The sequence below is a fragment of the Diuraphis noxia genome, unplaced genomic scaffold, assembly GCF_037042655.1.
Source record: "Diuraphis noxia isolate RWA-SAM2 unplaced genomic scaffold, SU_Dnox_SAM2 contig0003, whole genome shotgun sequence".
NCBI lineage: Eukaryota > Metazoa > Arthropoda > Insecta > Hemiptera > Aphididae > Diuraphis > Diuraphis noxia.
The window spans coordinates 36,935,244-36,956,650 of record NW_028301713.1 but is presented as its reverse complement, the minus strand read 5'-3'; the positions used below and the strand labels follow the sequence as shown (position 1 = coordinate 36,956,650).

General features: G+C 27.1%; 1 protein-coding gene across 1 annotated transcript in view; it reads right to left on the bottom strand.

The window, feature by feature from the left end:
- The window catches only part of LOC107167473 (rhodopsin-like), a 45,955-nt gene extending 38,191 nt beyond the window's left edge, over positions 1-7,764 (bottom strand). The window contains exon 1 of the mRNA XM_015516522.2: positions 7,287-7,764. The gene's annotated coding sequence lies outside the window, so the exon portion shown is untranslated. The remainder of the gene's footprint in view (positions 1-7,286) is intronic.
- Positions 7,765-21,407: the final 13,643 nt, after the last annotated feature.

The following is a 21,407-nucleotide window of genomic DNA, read 5'->3' as shown; positions in this document are numbered from 1 at the left end:
TAATCAGGGGATCATGAGCACGACGGCCGTCATTCGCGGACGCACGCCGCACGCAACCGAATTGCACGTGCGCCGGCAGCAGGATACCAGCCGGTTAAGCCACCACTCACAATACGCGACGTGAGCGAGTAAAAGAAACAAATTTGTACTCATCACAATATTATTGTTATTATAGCGAAACGTGCATCAGCATCATATTATTATTATAATCATTAAAGTAAATTTGCGTCTGACGTCTCCGTGACCGTATAATATTGGTTTATCATTATGCATCGTGGAATTACAGAGTAATGGATAATATAATATTCTATGGTATTCAATGGACGGCGTACTCATGGGGGGGGGGCAAGATGGGGCACTCGCCTTCTCCTAGAATTTTACACTTGTTTTACAAAGCATTTATCAGCTGTAATGTGCAAATTTAGTAAACATTGATCACTTTTAATTTATGCATGGAATGTATAAAAAACTTAATTAAAAAAAAAAAATTAATTTTGACCACCATAAAATTTTCTGGGGACGTCCATGGGTATTACCTGCACTTTACCATACCTATTATTGTATAAATTATAAAAAAAATATATTTATAATTCTTATAGCTTGGTAATATGATTTGAAAATATTATATAATATGTTATATGTACCTACTATATTATGTACTATATGACAATATTTTATCTGCTATTATAAATCATTAGACAAGTTTAAGCTGTAAGTATATGTGTGCAGCCTATTTCTAGGAATGGTAAGGAATATGTAATAAAAGAAGATCAAACAAATTCAGTAGGTGAGGGCCATAACTCCCTCCCCACTCAAATCACTAAACTAGTAATTATTTATTTACATTAATTATTCGTTTTTGTAATGAATATTTAACATTTTCACATAATTCACAGATAATATTCTGTTTGAGGTATTTGAGTGAGTATTTTTTGTTACAAGTATTTGATTTTCCCGCAATAGTATCGATTTTATTGGCATACATGTATAATATGCTAAGTCCCTAAATATTTTCAAAGCACATACAAGGTATACCTTATGTCGTTAAAAGCGAGTGGTTTTAATGATAATTGGAAAATATATATGGAATTTCAAAAAAAAAATCTAATGAAGACTCGCTGTGTTTCTTTATTTTCCCTGGCAATTTTTTTAATCCGAATTTCATGTTTTTTTTTTTTTTCATAATCATTATAACTTTAGTTGCTTATTGCTATCAGTTTTAATTTATATTATAATTTATAAATGTTAATTCCTTTTTTTCTATTAATTAACCCGCGAAAATATAGGCCATTGTTTGGTTATGTTTCGTAGGTTTTTTTAGTTGTATCGTTGTATATGTGGGCTTTTAATGATTATGGATCAATAATAAGGAATTTCAAAAGAACGAAAAAGACAAAACGACGTATTTAAAGACATATTTTATATATTTTACAATAATAAGGCCTTACAAATGTACAAAGTGAGAAAATAGAAGTAACTGCAGTGTAAGGGGAATGTTTTGTAGAGCTTTACAAATAAAAATATGAATGTTACAGTCTCCCAAAATTGTTGCACTATTTGAAACTACACTTTCTCCACACCCTCAAACGGCTCAACTAGGCAATAGTACAGATGTAGTAACATACGAACGTCGTGTAATTAAATATAGCACACATAATATTATAGTATATTACTTATACTTAGGTATTATTCGGGAGCGCGTACACTCGCAGCGGCACAACTAAAGCTAAAATGTTGAGGAAGTTGTGACCCCCCCCTGTTATTACGTGGAAAGTAACCTCTGGGGGCGCTGCCCCTCTCCATACATCAAGAAATATTTTTAATATTTTTTCAATTATTGACATAAATTGTTTTCTTAAAAACAAATTCAAGCATACAGCTAATATTATGATATTTACTATATTTATAATAATACAATATCATAAAATAATAAATATAAAATAATCATAAGCTTTAAATAAAAATTAATTAAATACATTTTTTACGCAGCTCAATTATAAAAGGTTTTTTTTATATTTTAGGAATCAAATAATTTTTTATTTTTTTGAGGGGATAAGCTAAGTCCCTCTAGTCTCCCTAGTTTCACCTATATGCGTGAGTGTCAAGCGACATTTTCGACGTTCGGATATTAAATATCAACAAATGGATATGTCAAAATTTACGAGTGTATAGCATGTTTAGATAAAAATCGTTATACGTACCTATACATTATACTAGTTTAGTTTAAATATTTCAGCTATTGTTATGGAATCTTTTGTTATTAAGTAGGTATTTATTAAGCTTGTAAATTGTGACGGAAGTGTAATAAATAATTTTTATAGTGACAACGGGAAAATGTGTTTAACTGATGATATAGGTAGGTAAAATCATTATATACTAAATTATTGTTCTAAATAAAGTAAATGTCTCCCTTCACTAAAAATAGTTATATTGGAAATGAAAAAAAAAGTCGGTCAATAATATTAATATACACGTGCAGAAATTAATGAAAAAATTGATTAAATTATTATGCTTTCTTTTACAAAAGAATCCTCATGAGGACGCTATAGGATGCGAATCAGTTAAAATTCACGCTCGAATAGACTATACAACCCATACTCAAAATATGAATTGTAGTAATTCTAAGTTTAAAAGAATACCCATGCCATACGTTTAATTAATTTACAACTGTTTAGATACAAATGTAAAATGATACAATATATAAATAGATTTTAACTTCACGCATTACTTTTAAAATTTAATTTGTTACAATGGATTATTTTAATAGATAGTTAAGTTATAAATTAAATTAGGAACAAACTCGGTGGTTTAGTTAAAAAGATTAAAATACATTTTAACTTGGCCTTAGCTTTTAAACTAGTTAACACCCACCTTATATATATATATATATATATATACTCCTAGTTATATGTAATTATATATAACAGACATTAGTAGCACTCTCTAATACTGTTGCCGCAGTATAGACTTGAACAGTATACTTCAATACATTATTGTACATTGTAAATATCTATAAAGATTGACAATATGGCGTAGGTATAATATAATATATTATACGAAATTGTATTACTTTATTACGCTTTCGTATTGTCACTTACTCTGCTGTATGGTATCATTGACACACAATATAGTACATAGACATCTTAGAGTTGGATCATTTAATGTACACATATAATTCAAACAATAAGGTGATATAGCCATATAGGTACAATAATATTATATGCAACAGCCCTACCTCCTATAAAATATTATACAATGTTATAATAACTATATCATAAGTCATTACTAAAATCTGTTGTATTGTTAACAAAAATTAAAAACGTTTTTATCCTTTTTTCTTTTATTATTATTCTATTATATGCATAGATTCACAATTAGTAATTCAAATCATATAATGCAATAGGAACAAAATTGAAAATCTAGGAAAAACTTAATTATATTTATTTTACTGTAGTTTGGGAGCATAATAAGTCCATTCGTTATACATATACACACACATTTTTATATATATATATTAATTAAATGGGTCAAATGTCATAGATTTTTAATATTTAAAAGACACTTTTTTTGTTTTTAATTTTATTAAAACATCAGATGGTCATGGTAAGTTTGTTCACTAATTTTTTTTACTGTTGGTTTTTAAAATTTTACGATTGTGCACGTGTCATAATTAAGATTTCTAAGAATAATTATTTTGACAAAAAACATTACGATTATAAATCAATAGCTGATGATCTTTAGGTTATTATAATAAAGGGGTATTATTTTATTATTCAAATTAAATTCATACAACTAAACTAATTATCATTGGAATTTGATTCGATTTTGTAAACTAGTTAGGTACTTAACTAGGCATTATGAGTAATATATTTTATTATTATCACGACTAGCAATTAGCAAACTTGATTCGGTATTTTATTTAATTTTTCAATTAAATTTTTGAAATCACTGTAGTCCAGTGATACTAGTTATAAGTCCACAGTTCTCCTTCCATACACTTTGGTACATTTTCTCATGTGTTATTTGAACTCAGGTGGGGACTGCGTTAGTATTAATTTCACTTCAGCCACATAGTTTATTGTTCGACGATTACAAATTTAGAAATGATTTATGCAATATTCCACAAATTATTACTATTACAGGAATTTAAAAAGTCAGGTGATATCTTCTTTGGAACCTAACGAAGACATTAAACATGGGTGTATGTACATAGTAAATTGTATAGGTTACTTAAAACTATATAAGTATTTATCTAACCTATTGGTGTCTGGAAAAAAATTACATAAAAACAACAATTAGTTAATATTGCCTATAATAGGAAGTTTAGACAGCTTAAATGACTTTTAGATAATTTTTATAATTATAAAAATTAATAACTAACCATATTGTCTATATTTACCTAAATAAATGTTTTAATAAATAAACCAACCTACCCATATTGAAGTAACTTCAATGGAATAATATAAATAAATTTCCGCTTTGACAATACATGCCACTAGTGTTACATTTTTAGTAAAATACAATCATATAATAATAAATATTATGGTATATATCTTAAATAATTTTACAATATTTTAGTTGTGACTTGCAGTAGGTTTATTATTTTTATTGTTGTGTATTGAAAAATTCTATTGTGTTGGATTCATTTTCAGGGTTTGGACCTAGACTTATTCCGATGCCGTGGCTAATGTTTAGTTCTTCTTCTTTTTTTTTTAAATTGTATACACTGTTCATCCAATTAATTGTTTTCAAACTAAATTTACAAAATATTTTCCACAAAATTTCTTATTACCCATGCTTGCTATATCTTAATAATTATTATAGTGGTTATACCTACATTATGTTATGAAAGGCAGGTATACGTTTATACCACTGCATTTAAATTACCTATTATAAATATTTAATGATTATTAATTTTATATAATATTTCAAAGAATACATTTCAGTCTAATTAATTTCTTGTACTTATATTTTAAATTATTATTTATTTTAATTTGCATTACATTTTTTCAAAGTTGTTTTTGCAAATTAAAAAAATGGTGTAGCAATTATTGAAAAACTAACATAACCGGCGATTTTTTCATTGTGGTTTTATATTTAAATACGGCAATGAAACCTATCTAGGGATAAGTGTATTCCCTAAAGTGAAAAATTCAAATGATGAAAGATAATATTTAAATCATTCATAATAATAATAAAAAGTGTGTTTAAATAATCATTAAAAATATTTATTTTAAAATTAAAAGATCCCACCAATTATTTTTAAATGAAAAAGCTATTCGATACTTTTCCCTAGTGGTTATAGGGAACTTTATCATGACGAATATACACGAATACAAAATAATCCATGAGTTTATCAAGACCTTTCTTTGAATATTGTAATTTATAGGCATGTCATATTAATTTATTATACTCGTAAGTTATAATCAGTAATAGCTCTCAGAAAAGTTTGTTAATTAGTTAACCCTTAGTCTTTATTTTATATTTATGCATTTTTAATGTGTTATTACTTGTAAGTTTAAAAATGCAACATTAAAAATATATGACCTGCAAAAAATTAACAAATCTTAACAATCACGTCTTGTATCATATTATTATGATTACTAGACAAAACACTTTGTTTAGCCAATAACCAAGTTGGGAGCATATTATATTTTTAAGGGTAAAAAAATTTGCATGTTTGTGTTTCAACAATTGTATGTTTTTATTACGTTATGGACGTTATAACGCCACGATACCTATTATTTCCAAACTATTTATAATATAATATGAAACATTTTTAGGTTTTTAACAGATTATAATTAATTTACATACCTATTTGATTAATATTAGTAAATAATTCAGATAAACGAAACGAGAAATTAAACTTCTCTATACTGAATTAATTTTGAATTTTAACTAAGAAATTACTTCTGTCACGGACACCTAATACAATAATATATTATACTATTATGTAATCAGTAATCAAAATGCAGCTATTGTAGTTAAGTTAATTTTCTTAATGTGATTTATATTTGTGTACACGTGTACTTAAATATAGAGATAGATTAACGTAAGCAAATATTCAAACATATTTTAGATTTAATTAATACAAAATTAAAATTTGATATTGAGAAAAATGTTCTATGATAAATATATAATAATTTTGACACTTGAAAACATTGTTTATAACTTATTTATAATGCACATTTTAACATTAGGTTAGATAAAGATATATATGGATTTATAATAAATGTGATTATTTTTTTTTTTTAAGTTTTGCTGTTTGATACTCTTACTAGTGGGAGTGGTTAACATTTTTCTTCGCAACTTTCGACATTTGTCGACATTCACTCTTAATGAATCATTTTAATACAATATTCATCACATCATGTAATGCATGCCACAATGTTATTACTCCAACGAAGTAGACATGTTATACAATATGATTATATGTACACAGTACAATATTTATAAAGTACCTATTATCAATAATGCTATTATAAATATAATAATTGAATATCAAATTAGCGAGTATAATATTTATTTTATGACGGGTGTGTTTTCATTAAATCTTATATTTATTTATTAATTGTATTAGAAAGCGTTTTTAATCAAATTCAATTATTCATGTATCGAAGTATTTACTTAATACTTCTTCATCTTATTTCGCTGAAATTCGATTGTTACCTATTGATGCATATTAATATTATACCTGCACTATAGTACACTCTAAATCCACATTAAAAAATATCTATTAAATCTGAATAAAAAATAAAATAGAAAAAATAATTATTCAAAAAACTGCAAAGTTACAAAGTTAACACTGATAATTCACCGTAAAAAGTTTATATTCTATAAAACACTAAGATATTGAACATTTAGATTTACCTTCCTATTCATCGTTATTAAAAGGAATGTACAGCCTCACCATCCAAAATCGTGGAAAATAATTTTGTTTAGTATTTGTATCACGTCTCAGGTTGAATTGTACGTTGAAAATCACTTAAGGTAAAATATCAAGTCGAAATGTGAGATTTTTATTTATAATAATTATTTGTACGTCAGTTTACTTATCTTAACCACATTTTAGTTTCAATGAAGGTCGAGAGCATAAGCGTAGGACTTACTAAATAGCGTATTTTAAATTTATTTTAATATACAAGTTTTTAAATAATATACATGTATTTCTTCTTTGTGTAAATTAACATAATACAAACACAATATTTCTTCAGAAAAAATAAAATAATGAAACAGTTATTGTTGCTATTCGATAATATTGTAATATTTTAATAGATGGTACTCACGAATGGTTGTCACCGGGCAGTAAAGTCGTGAGTTTTGGAGAAATCGCCGAGAGCACGAAAAATATTTTAACCAAAATCGAAAGTTGCGCCAAACAACCACAATAATAATAATACGAAATTATTATTACAAACGTTACGACGAGTGGTAGTATGGTGGTATATTATGACGGAATATTTTAATATTGTTATGGATAACGGCCTGAGGCGAAACGATACCGTGGAACGTATGGTGGTAGCGACTGGTGGCTGTGACCGAACGGTTAGGGAGACTACACGGGCGCAAACAATGTATTTTTCTGTTTTATTTTTTTTTTCACCGAAAATCGCGGTACCGCAGCTGTCTACGACGATAATATCGAAGATCACACGCGCATCACGTCGTAGACGTCGTCGTCGTCTGTCGGTCTTTACACACGTTTTGAGTTCGGGGGCACTGTTGTTAAGTCGCCGCGTTAGCGCTTGGCTGGCGTATCGCGCGAACCGAACGGTGGCAAAACGGAGCGCTAATGTCCGCGAGCTGACTAGTGCGGCGGAGTACGCACCGCGACGGTCGCGTGGACGTCCATAATAATATTATATAACTGCGACGAAAATAGTATAAAATTATACGATCGACAAGCGCCGCCGTGGAAACAATTTCGTCGTACGAATTATGTATTACTATATATCATTTATACTATACTGCAGTATATTTTCAAACCGTAGTGGTTAATTAGTGAACGGCGAGTGGTTGGCGGGATTGTTATACCTATGAGCATCGAACAATGAACAATATTATGATGAATCCACTCGTCCGTAGTTTGACCGTGAAGTTCGATAGGTCCGATCGGGTTAGAAACGCCAAGTGCAATTTTCCCGACCGGTGTTTAGTGCAAACACAGTTGAAAATAATACAATACATCACTTAATTATGCACATTAGGTATTGTGTTACCTATATAACAATGTAATTAAAATTTAATAATAATGTAATATTAATACAACAATGTCGATTTTCCATGTAAAACTTGTAGTTTTTTTTTCTAATTATACTATAACCACGAATATTAGCTGTACGTCAATTCAGTGAGTATATGATTGGCCCGTGTATAATTGTGTTATTTTAATTGAAATACATTTTGCAATGTATATATTCTATGGCGTAATGACAACTGATTATTGGTTTTAATTTCTATTTTGTAAGAAGCAAAAGTATATACTAAATGAGATAATAATTATGTTGAGATGATTGAAATCTCGATTTTATTTTATTTTTAATTAAAATATTATAATTTTTGAAAAAGAGGTACCTAGTTATTTTTAATTGTGTCAATAAAAATGATTTCTGAGACTCGAAAAAAAGGTTAACACAAATTATAAAAAGTCATTCAAATTGTTGCGTGTGAAATACTGTCGTATATCATAATCCAACACATATTTTACTGAATGATGTTGAATACAGTATGTCAGGTATATTATACTAGCTATTTACATGGCTGGGTATATATTTTGTTCACGTTCTCAAAATATATTATATATATTACTCGACTTGTGCACCTATTATGCAATTATTCAGTTGCGTAACTAGGACATCATGACATAATATTATATTCAACTACGGGGTTGAAAAAAAAAACCGGCTTAACTGTCTTGTGAATGTACCTATAGTGACAAAAATTATGTTACATTAAAATAGCAGGGGCTTTCAACTGTTAGTTAGCAATAACAATAAAATATTTTATACATAAATTAAGTTTTTTTCATTTGCTCGAATTCACTCATGCGTGTACCTAATATGATACACATATTTATCGATGTGTTGATGTTCATATTCAATATAGGTACTTTATTATTAATTATAAACTTTTATTTATTATTAAGATATATATTTTATCACTCTACTAACTACGACTGTTAAAACATTTATGAAGTTAACTTATATTACCTACAGGCTACAATCCAATTTACTCATCATGTCAACATTTCAAATTTGTTACAATATTATAGTGATATTGCTCCATGTTTTCAAAAATAATTGACTAGTCTAAAAAACTATCAGATTATACCGAATTAACTTTTTTTTGTAATTATTAAGTGAAAAGTATACAGAATACTTTTATCATTCTTTTAAGTACACATTTTAACTAACATTGTCAATATAAATTGATAATCCACTCAATACAAACAAAAAAGTAATAAATGATAATGATAAAATAATAATAATAATGATCATAACAATTACAATTGTGTGAATAATAATACAAACAATTTTTTTCAATCCAATTTTAATTCAGCGTTATACAAGATTTTATCAGCTACTTAGTCAAGATTAATTATCGAGAATCTAGTTAATGTATTTAGGGACATAAAGTACACGGGTATCGTCGTAGAGTTATAATGAATGAATAATCTGGATTTTACTTTTTTCTTATATATATCTATAGATATTTAAAATAAATGGTTTACATATTTTTTTTTATAAGACTTCTAACATAGAAATGAACATATAATGGAAAATAATATATTTACTACGACGACTACTAAACTGATGAGTGGCATAGTAGATTGAATATGCAATGATGCCTCTATATTGCCTATACAATACGCCGTTCAATGTAACATTTAATATGATATTTTACACTATATGAGTATTAGATATTATATAATACGCGCATTACGTATATTTTCATGTTTGATGAGAGTCATAAATTGAAATTTAAAAATATATACATATTATGATCCATTGAGTTCTACTAAGAAAATTATATTTTAGTTTAAAAACTCAAAGCAAAAATAAATTACTTTTGTAATTTCTTTTTTTAAAACATTGAATATTGAATTAATATACAGTGGGTTCCGTTTAATGTGATCACTTTGGTGGGGTCATTTCTATTTTTTATTTATTTTTATTTAATGATTCTATATTTAGATATACATTTATGATTGAAATGAAATAAAAATAAAATAAATCCTACATTCAAAACAAATTAAAGAAGCTATATATTTTTGATTGTACTTGGCTTGACAGTCTACTAATTTAATTTTCATGTTAGCCTAAAATTAAATTAAATTTTATATTATTCATATTCATTAATTTTTAGGTTTTTTGTTTATTTGTTAACAGTATATCTACAGGGTGTCCTGTAAGGATTTACCCATTGCGATATCTCACGAAATAATGGAGATAACAATAATCTGGTTTTGTTATGAGACTCATGGGCAGTGACGGCGCGAGGGGGAGGGCAATCGGGCAGTTGCCACGGGCCCCGCGATTTTAAAACTATAATCAAGGCCCCGCAGTTCTTAAATGATATTTTATACTGTTCAGAGATTAGTTAGTTTGGATAATATGTAATGTGACTGTTATTTATTTTGCCCGGGGCCCCGCAAATCCTAGCACCGTTCCTACTCATGGGGATAAGAATTACAATTATTTCATTTTTAAATTTATTTTAATGTTTTGGTAAAATAGTTCAAAAATATTTTTTTATATTTAACTAAAAATAAATTTATATTCTTTAGATTGATGATGGCTATTTTTTGAAGTTTATTTTTAAGTAGCCTATAACGATCAAATGGGTTAATATGTCAAGTACCAGCTATGAGTACAGGAAAATATTTTTAATAAATTAGTATTTCACAAATTTACTTAGTTATTCAGAAAAAAAATGTTTGGAGGATTATAAACTGATAGCATCTCTATACTATGAAGTAACAACTAAAAATCAATGGGCATAGTTTTTGAAGTTTTTGATCTAACTAAAAAAAAAATTGTCATAAAATCCATGAAATATTTGTTTAACAATCACAGATACCACGTTGTTTTTGGAACATACGTTATTTAATATCTACCTTCTAGAGACTAGAATATAGATATTATGCATTAACATGGTACCTCAATGTAATCACTACTCTTTGAATTGTTTTCCTTTGTCAATTAAATGCCACTACTATTGTTGATTTGAAATACAATAACATAATTATTCCACTCTATAATATTACCAAAATAATTTGCATACTTGGGATTCTTACAAATACTTGTGGTACATATTACATAAAGCATAACTATATCTATGGTCGAGTTTTGAAATGTGTAATGCACTTACTACAACAGCTGTGATACATAGATAAATAATCACTGATTCAAGATGTCAATGTTTAAGTCAACAAAATTAATATACACTTGTAATTAAACAGTTTAACTTATAAGTTATAGCATAGGAAGATTAGAAAAGAGGTGACAAAATATTATATCATTATATACAAGGTATCCCGTGAGGATTAACCCATTGCGATGTCTCTCAAAATAATAGAGATATCAAAATTCTGATTTTTTAATAAGACTCACAGGGATAATGTCTAAATTATTTGATAATTTAACTAATTTTAATGTTTGGTAAAACAGTTTCGAAACTAGAAAAAATATTAAAAACTAAGATATTAATGAAAATTAAATATTGAAACTTCATTTTTCAGAAAAATAAACTTTAAAAAATGGCTATATTTAAAAAAAATATATTTTTGAGATTTTTTAACAAAACATTAAAATAAATTTAAAAATAAAATAATTATAGTTCTTATCCCTGTGAGTCTTATTATAAAATCAGAATTTTGATATCTCAATTATTTCAGGAGATACCGCGATGGGTAAATCTTCGGGGAATACTGTTTATAATAATACAATATTCTGTCTCGTCTTTTAAAATTTATTGTCTCATGCTATTATGTATAAGTGATACTGTTTTATCATAAGTGTATATTAATTTTGTTGATGTACCTAAACATTGACATATTGAATCTGTGATTATGTATGTATCTAACTATATATATCACAGCCGGAAATTATTAACGATTATAGTGCATAATGTGCATAATTGAGTATGCATTGGCATAATATTATTATAGTGGACGTAACAATTATCTAATCACTTTATGTCATTTTAAAGAACTTTAAAAAGAATACGGTCAATTTTTGTTGAGATGTTTTAGTTCCATCGACGATATTGAAATATGCTTGTTAGTTGTCCGTATGTATGTGAAATGGAAATGACACAATGAATATACGAATAATTTATTCGAGTGAAAAACAGATACGAAATAACAAACAATATGATTTTGTATAGGCTATAGGTATCATTGATTTTTAGATACATGTACGTAAACCTAAGTACATATACGCAGTTTTCTGTGGCTCATTGTTAAGGCTATCGTGTAGTTGTAGTAGTTGCATATATTGCTGTTTTTCTTCTGAATAGAATCAACATATTCATCATATGTATACATTTTGTAAATACAAGCACGCCGATAAAGTATTTTATAAATTTTATTAAAAATAAATAAATATAATACTGTCATACTGATCACGTTACAAAAACCAATGAAATAAAATAGTTGATTTCATAATAATTAAAAATTAAGAATCTTGGATTTGAATAATCTAATCCAAGTGTTGATATTATAGGTGTCTGTTGTAATTGAGATTAAATTCTAAAGGTCAATTTTTAGTCTTGTTTGTTATGTAAAAAAAAATGTTTATAAGATAATTTAAAAATTAAAAGAGTTATTCGTTAATTAAATGTAAAATGTTTAAATAACATTACTTTATGATAAAGTGATAAGCTTCTAACACAGCTTAAATAGTATAGTGATGTTTTATTAGATGATATAAATTTTGATATCTCAAAGAAAAAAAACATCCATTTAAAAATATAGGTACATCATTGGTGATTAATAAGAAATATTACCAATGTCAGTATTGTTTTTTTGTAAATAATCTATAGATGTTCATTAGGCTTAAAATCAAAAGTTATAATGAAGTAAAAATAAAATCTTGGATTTATATAGGTTGAAAACCTTTACTTTCATTATTTCAGTTGAAATAATTCATAAACTATATCATAATGAGTTATCATTGTATTCGATTAAAATACAAACCTCTTATTTTACTCTTTTCTTAGCCGTCATGAAAAATATTAATTTTATAAATATACATTTAAAATGTTTTAAATTAAATTTCAAGTATAATGACAATTATTAATTTCCACGAGGAAGAAGGAAAGAGTAATACAAATATTTTGTATTTTAATCAAATACATAATGATAATTCATTATAATGTGGTTTGTGAATTGTTTCATCTGAAATTCTCAATGGGATGGATTTTGAATAATATTACTTCTACGTCCTAAAATATAATATATTTTGTCAGCCAATGCTTCCAACTTGAATTTGTTGACGTAAATCTATTTCCTAAATTGGTGGTGTGCGTTTAAGTATATAATAAAGTATATAAATGCAAAATAATACAGTTTTTTTTAAACATTTAAGTCTCAATCTGTCTATAAATTAGTTATAATTGACAATGCTGCGACTTTGATTTAACTTTTCGTTAATTTAGTGGTTTTATTGTATATACTATGTGTATAATTAATATTAATATTTTAATATATTATATACACAATATGTGTTTTAATACTCATTATAAGTTAGAGCTTGGGTTTATAAGCACTAATAAGATTTACTTACTGAAAAACTGCAATTAAATAGTTAAAATAAAGTCAATTTATGTGCTCATAACATACATTCATAAATTCATTACAATCAAACACTAAGATATTATATAGTTCATAATAATAATAACATTTATTTCAAAACTATTCAGTAAATTCCAAAAATATTGAACATCGAAAAATAGAAAAATATGCAGTTGAAAATTATTGTATATGTGTATAATATACGTTCTAAATTTATAACAAATACAGGATAGTCGACTTAAACATTTTTACTCCCTTTTTTTCATTAGTAAAGATTTTTTTCAAATTCTGATATTTTAAAATTGTTAAATATACCTATGTTATTTTCTCAGCCATAAGCATTTTCATACTATAATTATGGTAATTTTTGAAAATGGTTTTACAAAAATATAAAATACTTGCAAAATCATTTATTATACTTTTTACCATATTAACAAATTATAAACAATAATTCTCATATTAATTATTGTCATTTTAAAAACATCATAGACCCTAAATGTTTTCCGAACCTATTATTACGGACCTTTAGTCTTTCGTATATAAAATTAAATTAAGTACTCAAAAATACATGCTCGAATTTGAAATTGATAAATCAAAATTTTCAGAAAAATTATTCGATAGATAGTTTAAAGTAAAAGTAGAAGAGAGGACCTAATTTGAAAATTGGAAGTTTTTATCTCCATAGAATACTGCTTTAGTAGTGTATAAATCTTGGGAATTAAAAATACCGTTTTTGATCATAATACAAATTCAATAAAATCATATTTTTAAAACTGCATATTTTATGAAAAAATAAGGGGAGAGCATGCTTGGCGAATCACTGTGTTTAATGTTTATAAGTAGCGATATATTTTTGTATTTATAAATACTATCCTTTGTAATAGTCGTTGACTCGATTACGTTATACAAATGTAAATATACATTTATCTAATGCAGTGTTTCCCAATCTTTTTATCTTTAACGCCCACTTTCAAAAAAAATCCGACAAACGCCCCCTTAAAAAATATATTGTTACAAAAGTATGCAATAAAAAATGAAATTTATTGTTTATAAATATACATATATAATGTATAGGTGAAGTATAAAATATAAATGGAAAAAAAATATCATAATGAGATGGATGTGGTTAGGTTAGGTTACCTTCATTTGAAAACACTTTTTGTCAAATTAGACACATTGGTACTCGGTAGTGTAATATTTGTAGGTGATTAAATAAAATCGTACTTCAAATATTCAATATTATACTGTCTACATTTTTTCTCTGATTCAGCCATGATGTGAAGAACGTTTAAAATTTAAATAAAATAATACACAACAAATAGGTACGAAAATTAATATAAAAACGACAACGAATAAGGTCTGCATTCGCGAGTGTACTAAATACAAAAATAATTCAGATAATGTAAGTCACGTAAATTGTTTCTGTTATCGAATGTCAATAGACGAAGAACGATTAATCTAAAAATACAAAATACACAATTTAGATAATTTAGATTACGCCTCCCTTTTGTAATGAAATGCGCCCCCAATTAAGTTTTTAACTTACATTGCCCCCTGGATATCTCTACCCCCTCCCCCCAAGGGGACGATATCGTCCACTTTGGGAAACACTGATCTAATGGAACATGATTGTCCATGGCTGTGTTAACTGTGCAGATTGTAACGTATTACGATAAAACATGGTCTGCATCCAAGCCTTATACATCCAGGATTTATTTTCCTTTTATAATGTTACGTAAAAAAATTTAAAACTGGTTTTGTGTAGAAATGTTAGCTTAATTAATTTTTTTTGCACCAGTTATATTGAAAGATGCTGTAAATTTTCGATTTTTACCTCTCAAAAATATCAATTAGGGACAGTAATTTTTTGGCAAAAACCACCCTAAAAGTTTAAAATTGAAGGATTTTATTTAATAATTTTTGTTTATACATATATAAGTACTAAAAACATACATAATCATAAATCAATTATTCATTACTCCGTTAAAATCTAAAATCTAATGAAATTCTAAATGTTTATCTAAATGTAAGAAGCTTATTGCAGTGATAAATACTTTATTAGTTTGACATTTTTTATATAAAATCAACGATACAAGATGAATACTATTCAAGCCTGAGTATATACTACAAATATGATATAGCTTAGCTGTGTAGTTTTATAATACCTATTTTGTTTTTATATTGTATAGCCGTATAGGTACATATGTTTTAAGGATAAAAAATATAAAATAATTTTCTATGGTCTAGAGAAGCTATGTTTGAAATAGATGTAAAAAATGGTTAATAATAGACTCTTTGTTTCTTCTGGATGCTTAATTATTCTGTATACATTAGTTTTATTAAGTTCTTATATACATCCCTAAGTTGTCATAATTAAGGACAGGAAATTTAGATTGCTAAACATTACTTGTTCTACTACCAAAAACAATTTGCATATAATTTAGTTATTTAAAACTATGTCACATTTTTCGTTTCTCTCTATTTGGTAATTTAATTATATACATTGTTAGTAAGTCGTTTATTATTTTTCAGTTTTTGCTGTTATACTAAGTTTGATGAATATGCCTTTAAAAAGTATTTTTACATTGTAAAAATACTTGGTGTATTGAAGCAATTATAATAATACATTTTTAAAAAAAATTGTATTTTTATTTCATTAATTATTGTGGCTTCTATGTAGTTTGTAGTTTTATATCTAGAAAAAAGTAAGAACTTAATACTATTGCTATTATATACATCATACGTTTTTAATAATAATACGTAATTATTATTATTAGAGACATCAAAAGAGGAATAACGTTCATTTATGCAAAGCATTCGAGTCATCTAATTAGTGAGATAATCAGAGGCCATTCATTTTGATTTGAACAGTTTTAAATTCTCGCTTAAATAATATATTGAATAGAATAAAAATAAAATAAACAGAAAATGTTGGCGTATTAACTTATTAAACTATAAAAAAAACTATAAAACAAACCAATTTAATAAGACTTTCAATATCCAAGACATACCGAGTTATCTGCTAAGGAAAAAAAGGTATACATAAGTTTATTTACCGATGAACATGAAGGAAACAAGTTTCAGTTTACGCTTATAAAATACATTTATAATATTTCAAAGGAATTTTTCAATGTCTGAGTAAATATGTTAGGAACACAGAACTCACAGTTATATAAATCAACTTTTATTTTGTATATACTAAATCAAAATTAATAATTACAAAAAAAATATTCCACATAATATCATCTGACTTATCGTCAATTAATTTTTTATGTTTATATCCATATTATATAGTGTTTTTACGGGCTGATCATAGTTAATGCGATAAATACATAGAATTCACTATATTACGTTATACATGTCAATATATTTGAGAATTGAAATAATTCTATGACTGTTGTCGTCAATGGGATACAGAGGTTTATAGAGGCTACTTCTGGTTTCCATGTGGTTTCGACAGTGCACAATGAGGTGTTTAATTGTAAGCGGTTCTCACAGATTTGGCATAGTGTGTGTTCTTCATCTCTTCGCATGAGAGGTCCATGGACATTTTTATGTGACTTATACGTAATCTGATTAAAATTACTTCATCTTTACGATCAAATAAATTGAGTTTAGGCCAGTATATGGTAATATTTTTATCTCTCTTAGATTTTTATTTGGTGTATGCCACTATTTGGGTTCCCAAAAATGAGTAATAGTTTGTAAGACATGGATAAGTTGTCGTATATGATAAGTTATCATTATCATTGATAACAATCGCCATACCTGAGTTGGGTTTGGAAGCACCTGTATTAGTTTAGAAGGTTTGACGTGGAAGAGTATAAAATTTCGTTAATTAAGTTTTTATACATAGTGTTTGGGGTTTATTTTTAGCATAATCTGATAGATTAGTGTTCACAAGAAAAGTTGGCACCTGCCAAGGAGGCACCACATTGATTTCACGTTTGATTATTAGCATAGGATCAATATTGGCTAGTGCCATTCCATTTTTCATTCTTAAACCTAATAGTTAGATTTGTATGATTAGTTAATTCTTTTTAAATAAAATCCAGTAATATCCACAGATATCTCAACCTAATATAAAAACTTATGCAGATTAAAAAAAAAATTAAAGAGCTCTTCCTAATTAAACGACAGACCGACTTGAGCTAGCAGAACACAATAAGGAGAAAAAACACAGTATTCAGCTGGTTTATCCCACTTCTTAACAGCAGAGATAGGATGATATTAAATAGATTCCACATCGGCCAAACCCATATTGCATATGAATATCTCATAACAAAAGAAGAGAATCGAACGTGCAGTTATTGTGAAAATGAACTCTTATTCAACCGCATAATTTATTACAGAATCCCAACAATACACAGAAAAAATCAGCAATCTCGACTTATTCAACATCTCAGGAGCAGCCCTCGGACCCAACACGGGCACCACCACGTTATTTTATATATTTTTTTTAATATCAAATTGTACATCTAAATATATATATATAAAAAATTGTAACTATAATGATCATTACCACCTTTTTTTTTATCAACAAAAAAATAAAATAAATTTCTTAGTAAGTATTTTCTATATCATTAATTATAGGCTAATTTGATTTAAACTGGGTTAAGTTATTAACTTCCTTATTAAACTATTTTTTAATTAATTATTATTTAGGTCAAACCATATTCTACCTAAATACATAAATACTAAGTACCTATGTGAGAAATTATTATATCATGAATGCTATTTTCCCGTTATGAGTAAAACTAATAGAAAACTTAAATATTGTCTTTTTATTAAAATGTAACCTTAATAGACCAACATCTGATTTGGGACATAGGTACATATCAAAGTCAAGCAAACACCAGATTTTGTCTTTTAGTCCAATATTAAAATTGAAACTTCCTTAAAAATAATCTTAAAATTTACCTATAATTTATCAAATATCCTTTCTGTTTCACGTTTGTATCTACGGAGTTTAATTTTTGAGTACGAAAGTATAGGAAAGTAAGTAGGTATACGAAAGTATATAAATAATGAAAGTATCCACTCCATTTTAAGATAAACAAAATAAGATTTTACACTTCTCGTCTAAAATTTCTTTATTAAATGTACACCATGTTTTATATCTTCTGCTTACGAAATAATCGTGTTTTTAATGATTAAAATAATTTTTTTGCAATGAAAAAATATAGTTGTGTTATACTATGATATGTATTACTATGTTAGATATTTAATTGTTAAGAGTACAAAAAGGATCAAATTATGGATTTTTTACTTTTAGAACTACTAGGTAGACAATTTATTTACTACTACGTTTTTGAGAAACCTAAAAATAAATAATTCTACATATCAACCACAAATCAATAATCAATAATTGAATATTAAGCTGACATAACGAAGCATGATAACATTAATAAACAATATCATAGAATAATTGTCATCCCTTCATTCTTCAATGTTAGGTTGGGGTTTTAGTTAATAATCTTTTTTTTTATTGATGAATAACTGCCTCGGCGACTGGGCCCATTGGCTACATTAAATAATTACATGAGATTAAAACTTTATCGTTATACCTATTTTATCATTACTTATTATAACAGTTTTACTGTATTTCATCGTATGATGAGATTTGGTAACTGCTGTTCGTTCGTATGTGTATAACCATCATTTCGTTATGACTAGTGGTATAAAACGTAAAGCGCTATCGATTTCGGACAAGCTCAACATTTTGAAGAAGTACGATGAAGGATTGACTGAGAAAAAAAACAAAAGGATATTGCTAACGAACTGGGGATACCTCCCTTCTTCTTAAAGTACTTTATTGAAAAACAGACGTTAAATAGAACAAAGCAGCTTGTTAGGTAGCAGCAAACGACAAAAATTAAAACACGGGAAGTATGAAGAGTTGGAAAATGTTTGATTGGAGTGGTTTCAACAAGCTCGCAGATAAATTACCTGATAAATGGAGGCGTAATCACAGAAAAGGTTATGGAGATTGCCGCACGTCTCAATTTAACAGAATTTGGTGGTTCGACTGGCTGGCTGGATAGATTTTGGAGTAGGCATGGTATTGTGTACTGGCAAATTTCAGGTGAGGCTAAATCTGTTAATAATGATGATATAGCTTCATGGCAAAATAACGTGTGGCCTTCATTAATGCGTGATTGTGCTCCTAACGATGTATACAACGCTGATGAATTCGGATTGTTTTTTAAACTTAATTTTTTTTAATAAACAATAATAAAATATGTAACAATAATATTTTTTTAAATTAAATTCAGTAGCAAAAATATAAATATATAATTTATAAGTAGTAGTTACGGAGGTTAGATTTTCCTATAAATGGTCGGTTAAAGTGTATTTCTTATGTTGAGTTTCGTACTTCCTACATTCTGTTAATATGTGTTTGACCGTCAGAAGGAATTTGCAGGTTGGGCATATTTAGTCTTCTTTTTTCATAAAAAAAACCGTGAGTTAACCTGGTATGACCTATTCTGAGCCTATTTATGATTACTTATTCTTTTCTACTGATACATTTGGCTTTGGATTGCATCTGCTGATTCAATGGCCTCTTTCGCTAGTTTGTCCGTTCATTCGTTTCCCATGACATCAGTGTGGCTAGGTGTCATCAGTAAGAAATATCCAAAAGTTAGTGTCGTCTAGATTGATTACTAGAGAAAGAGTGAGTTTGGCTTAGTATTCAGGGCTTATATAATATATTTGTCTCCCACAACTAGTTATGTGTGCAAGTTCACTTGTGTTAAACCTTCTTTGAGAACTGGTATATTTAAAGTGGTGTGGATGCCCATCTCATTTAATACTGTGCTAATTGTGTTGTGTGGGATACTGGGGTAAACATTAGACAGAATGATATGTTTTAATGGATTAATTATTTTCCTAATAGTAATTGTGTGTACGTTTATCAGTAGGGCTCAGATGTTATTGCATTTGCAATTTTTTTTTCTATTGTTCGGATTCATTGCTAAGTAAGTAATAAATTTTTTCAAACGAGTACCAATTAATATATAAACATTTTAAGTGCAACTTTTTGACCTTTTTTCAATTTTATTTCAATTTTGTTGATTGTCGTCATTTTTAACACAATTTTATATATTTTTTTTATGTTTTCACTTTTTTTTGTTAGATTATACATTGCAATAACATTCAAGGTAAGGTAAGGTTATTTAAAAAAAAGAAATCAAAAATAGTTTAAATAAAAAGTTTTACATTTTGATAAAATTATTTCTAGATATGTGAAAAAATAAGAAGACCACAAAATTTACCAGATTTTTAATGACAACTGACGAGAATTTGAATTTGAATCTTTTTTATTATCTACTCGTTTAAAACCTATCTAATAAAACTTTATAATATTACTTAATAAAATGACTTAATCCATTTCAAAAAAAATTTTGTTAATACATTTTTTTTTTTTTTTGATACAAAATATTTTTTTATTGCAATTTTTAAGTGCAATTTGGGTTTTTTTTCACAGCAATAATGCAATCAATTTTATAACACTTTTAGTGCAACAACATCCGAGCCCTATTTATCAGGATATTTTGATATAATCTAGCGATGTTTTCAGCTAATGTGTGGCTGGCAAGAAAAATACAAA